The sequence below is a fragment of the Chiroxiphia lanceolata genome, chromosome 1 (genome assembly GCF_009829145.1).
Source record: "Chiroxiphia lanceolata isolate bChiLan1 chromosome 1, bChiLan1.pri, whole genome shotgun sequence".
Taxonomy (NCBI): domain Eukaryota; kingdom Metazoa; phylum Chordata; class Aves; order Passeriformes; family Pipridae; genus Chiroxiphia; species Chiroxiphia lanceolata.
Genome location: NC_045637.1, coordinates 48,732,361 through 48,737,793, shown reverse-complemented (window position 1 = coordinate 48,737,793; position 5,433 = coordinate 48,732,361). Strand labels below are relative to the sequence as shown.

At 42.0% G+C, this 5,433-nt stretch overlaps 1 long non-coding RNA gene across 1 annotated transcript; it reads right to left on the bottom strand.

Moving 5' to 3' along the window:
* Window positions 1-790: 790 nt before the first annotated feature.
* On the bottom strand, window positions 791-5,149 carry LOC116792890. The gene is made up of 2 exons (XR_004359294.1): window positions 4,242-5,149; window positions 791-2,465 (listed from the first exon to the last, which is right to left on the bottom strand). It is a non-coding gene; the product is annotated as an uncharacterized LOC116792890 (long non-coding RNA).
* Between the last annotated feature and the right edge of the window lie 284 nt (window positions 5,150-5,433).

Sequence of the window (5,433 nt, the reverse complement as noted above, 5' to 3'; positions counted from 1 at the left end):
AATTGGCAACACAGTGTGACAAAGAGGAGCAGCTCTGGCCCTGGGAGCTGGTGGGTGGCTGGTGCTGGGGTAGCAGACAACTAAACCGCTCCAGACCCTGGCTACAGACAAGGCAAGGGACTCCACCGGCTCCACCTTGAAAGGCAGAAGGGCTAACTTGGTCTTCCTGGGATTACCAACACTGGCACACTAAAGCCAAAATTCAGATTACCTTTGTAAAACTTGCCAACAAGTCATTTAGCCTGTTATTATCCTACATCCTGGGGGTGAGGATGGAGGGGGATGGCAAGTATACACCAGGACATAGGGTGGGCACTTCTGCAAGCTGCCAGACCAAGCAAACTAGCCAGGGGAATTCAGAGAGGAGTGTGAAATGGTTGACCTACCTAAAAATGAATGCTCTCACACACATAATTAAGACAGAATTTGCATTAGAAATCCATACAGCTGTTTGGAAAGGGGAATGTTGCCCTCAGGGACAAAACCACTCCCTAACACCCAGCCTTAGTGTCTCCCTCATGCTTGGCCAAGGTCCTCCCCCTCATGAGGAAGAATCCTCCCCCTGAGGCGCCTAAGCAACAGTGGAGCAATCCCGAGGAGGCTGCTTTATTAAATTAAATGTCCTCGTGGGAGGATGCAATTCAAGGGGGTTTTTTTCCTTGCTTTTTTCTTTTTTTTTTTTTTTTCCCAAAATGAAGCTCACTTCTCAGGAAAGAGAGCTTCATTTGGAAAAATGAATTCTGAGTGTCAGAATTCAAATTGAACTTTGTCTCCATGTTGGTTTTTTTTCAGTCAAGCTGCATAAAAATCAATAGATTTCCAAAATCAGATTGTCTCTTCCTTCAGATCCAAATACTTATTCCAAGTTCATCATTAGGACAGTGTAATGTGGGTTCATGTTTTAAGCAGGACTCTCCAGTGAAAACAATGAGGAGTGTCCTGCCTAAATTAATAACACAATACGTCCCATAGAAAATAACTAAAAGATAAATCAAGCCAAGTTAGTTTCATTTAGGTTTCATTTAGGCTAAACATGTGAGTTTTGCCTTGAAGTAAGAATATAGCAATTTGGTGTTGTTCTGTTCTAAAAGAAATTAAGAAATATATTCTAAATAATCAAGACAGGCAAGCATTTTGTATATAAGTAACCAGGATTACATCCCTGAAATACAGATGAGGATTCTTTGCAGCTTTAGTATCAGGTTTTCTATACAAAATACTGAGCATAAATTCTCAAATCCAATATTCTTCTTTACTTTTTATGATTAGCTTTTTTTTTTTCTTTAGTCAGTGTAACTCCTCAATAGCACAATCCTTTTGCCTGTACTATTCTGCTGACAATAGGACCACAAATATAAAACATTTTTGTAGAACCACCTTAGAAGGTTTGTATTTTTGTTGGGTAAGTGCATGCTTTACTTGGTGTATTTGCACCATAACTAAACAAAAGCAGAAGGTCACATCAGCGTGCGCCTATGCAGCTTCAGTAATGGGATTTGCACTACAGTCTACATGGGTGTGGACACCACCATGGTTACTTTTAAAGTGTATTTCAAGCTTGTGTCCCAGCACATGCTTAGCTCAAATTTGTTTCATGTCCAAATAATTTCAATACTAATGCCCAAAATGCAGGAATTTCAAACAAGCAGAGATTTAGAGCCATACTATTCTTTAGTCCACATTCAAACATATGCCAACCCATAGGTCATGTTAACTCATGTTATTATTATATGCTCTTATCATCATGCAGCAAAATTACATGGTCAGTACAATGCAGACAAGTCAGTGTAGGAGCCTTCTAAAAAGGCTGGTGTCTTCAGCAAGACACTTAAGGCTCATGAACTGTACTTTAGGACCAGAACTGCAGACACACAGATGAGTGCATTTAGCTTCAGGCAGCTTTCTGGCTTGTGCTCCACCAAGTAAGGGAGATGCAGCTTATGTGACCCAAAATTTCCTGATTCTTCTTAGAGCAACTGCAACTTCTGCCTCTGTCTTAGGTTACACAGAGAAAAAAAAAACGTACTTTTGTCAGAAAACTGACATGTACATGTTCCTGATTGCAGCACAGGGAGCAGATTTGTTGAGTAAGTTCCACTTTTACCCAATGGCTGACTCCATCTCTGCAAGATAGTCCCCATTTTAAGATCACTCTTTTCACAAGATGGAAAAGACAGTTAGGATGTCAGAAGGGCCTTCCAGCCTGCCTTTGTTCATTATTTCTTTACAGGTCTTAAGGATGCTGAACAAAATGGCAACACTTGTTCTGAGAAGGGGGAGGGCATCAATAACTGTCAGACAGCATGAACTCTTCTTCCTACCAATCTGTACTCGCTACCTGTGTTCTACCATCTCGTATTTACATTGTTCAGACTGTTACCAAGATGTTTCTGTCGTTCTTGTCTAATTATCTTCAAAGTTTTCTGTATAGAGCAACTTCATGTAGAGCAACTTCATAATCCACCCTGTTGGGAGAAAGAGGTGTACAAGTAAAATCTGGACCGCACTATAGACTGTAAAAATGAATGGAGGTCAGACCTCATGTTGTACAAAGCTCTTATTCATGTAGGTAAGGTCACTGATGTGGACCAGGCTTTTAATGACTTGCTAAGAATTTATTGCATCAGAAATTAGTATCAGAAAAGTAAACAAAATTACAAATTTATTTTCTCTTCAGCTTTGCTGAGATCCACAACCTCCTTCTCGTGTCCTCTTCCAAACATGAAAGGTACTTTAACTTTCTTTTGCATGAAGAAATTCTCATCTGTATGAGACTCCAGTGACTTGTCTCACTGGCCATTTAGGGCATAAATACCTCTTCTTAAAAGAAGAAAAAGGTCAGATTCATTAAAGACTTCACAACCCTACTCATGACTACCAGGCTGTTGCAATGTAATGACTCCAGGAGATAGGTCTACAGTCCTAGTGTTAAGGAATGCAATTTGAGCTGTTGCCGGTACAGACATGTCACTGATGCTACTAAAACAAAACTTGAGCTAAAATTTGTTTCAAGTCTTTACTTGCTTGCAATGGAAAGTTTGCTGGCAGCTGTTGTCATCATTAGCCTTGTGGCGATGTTTTTTTTCTGAAGTGTCTTGTGTCTTATTGAAGCTTAATGCTTGTTAAGTTGGGAGGGGACTTTGGGTGATCTGCCAACAGCAGACAATAAAGTGTTCTTTTCTCCTGTTGTAACAGAGTAGTAAGTTCTGGTTTATGGATAATGGCAGCTACACACAGTAAATTAAAACACACACAAAAAAGAGGAAAACGTGGGGTTTTCTCTAAGTAGTCCATTTAGCCCATTACAGGCTTCCCTCGGGTTTTAAATGCAATCACAAAAACACTCTAATTTTTCACCATTAACTGTTTTCTTTTCCTAGTAGGCTAAGAGCAGGCATTTTTATAGCAATGACCCTCTCCAGGGACCCCAGCTTTATAAGCTTTGAGCTGGATTCCTACCACCTCCATTTGCTGTGGCTCCCCGGACCAGCAGGAAAAGCTGTGATCTGGAGAACACCTCCTCCTCCCTGCCCAGCTCTCTGGGAAGGAGCTGAAATTCATCATTTGCTCATGCACTGCCCTCTGGTTTTGACTTCTCACTACGGATTGCTGGGACGGATGGTGGTCTAGCTTTTAAATATGGACCAGCTACATCATCTTTATCCTGTAAACTGACAGAGAGCTCTATCTCAGAGTATGCCAGAAGCCCACAGAAGAACCACTGATGCAAACCATACATCTCAAAGCAGACTCAAGTACATTGGTTCTATGCAGTGAAGCCTCACACGTGGCTTAGGGAGCTCCATCAGGGCCATGAGACCCACCACAGGACACTGGTAATTTGTTGCCATAAAACACCAAATGCACCAGAACCACTTAATTCACTATCTTCTGTACAGAGGGCCTGTAATGGGTCCTGCAAGCAGGTTGGGAGGTCCTGTATCACTCTACAGAATCACACAGCAGCCTCAGACTGTTAAGTTTAGGATCGTTACCAAAAAACATGTCCAGTGAAGACTAATCAGATTAAGATAATTAAAATGAAACCAGGCACCTTCAGCAGAAAGAACAAAACTAGAAGTCCAAGCAAGGAGCAGCATGTTTTGCCCTTTGATTGTGGTTTTCCTTGTTTGCTCAAGGTGCCAGAGCCCTTGAACTTACATGGAGCAAGCAGGACCAGGGACTGGCATTGTTTCAGCAATATTAGGAAACTAAAGTCCTGGGATGGAGACATAGATTACCTGGGGAATTCAGTTCCTTACAGTGACTCCAGCTTCTCAGGGCAACCATGGACCTGTCACCACTTCTCTGTATCTTTTCTCCTCCTCCATATTGCAGCCATGATGATGATACACCAGTGCCTTACCCTTTTCTGCCTCACCTCCTGGAATGGGAACTCCTCAGGCAGTGAGTTGCTGGCAGCCTCACACAGGAGCACAGTCCAGCACCGCAGGGCCACCAGAGCAGCTTGTCATGGCTCTAACAGCAGCAGGAAGGTGTGTGGCACCACTGTGTCACCACACGAGCACACACACAGCAAGATTCACTGTCCCTGACATGGTGGAGGTAGAAAGACAGCGGGCAATAACCACTTTCTGCGTGCTTAACAGTTTAAAGGAGATAATTGCCATACATAACTCAAACCTTACGGTTAATTCAGGAAAGTGGAATTAATTAAGTATCTTGGCACTTGGTCTTGATGCTACTGCTAACATGTGTTATAAAACATATAAACATCATGGAAGTGTTGTTCTATTTGTCATGCTGTGTAACAAATTGGGGAAAGTACTACCGAAGAGGAAGCCAACATCTTTCCTCACACACGCTCTGCCATAAGTAATCATCTCCTCCAGTAGGGATCTGAGAGAACAGCATTCCTGCTATTAGGCGTCTTCCAGTTACACACGAACAAGAAGTACAGAAATAAAACTCCAGTTGTGATGCATCTGCCTTTCCTAAGTGGCCAGTGCATGCAACTTCCTTAGTTTGATTCTGGAATCTCAGACTCAGCCAGAAGCCAGCTCAGCCTCCCCAGGGTCACTCATCTGGCAGTCTTTTGCCAGGTTCTCTGCACTTGTATCTTCCTTCGCCTAGCTTTTTTTATGGTGCTTGTGTGTCTTTTGATCTTCCTTCGTGATAAAACCAGGTAACCTAATTAAAAAAAAAAAAAAGAAGAAGAAAAGAAACAGAAAAGCCAATTTAATATTTGTAACAACAATCTCATTGGAATTTATCTAGAAGGCTTGTAGTCTGGTCTTGCAGAGGCAAACTCCTCAGGTTGAGACCTTCTTAATGTTCTGACCCAAACATTTGCATAAAAATGGGCAGGTTTATCTCTTTTTTTTCTCCTAGCATCGGGATTTTTTTAAAGTTTTCACACATCAGTTTGCACTTACTATTGAGATGGCTGGCTGTCCTGATGGAAGGGCAGAG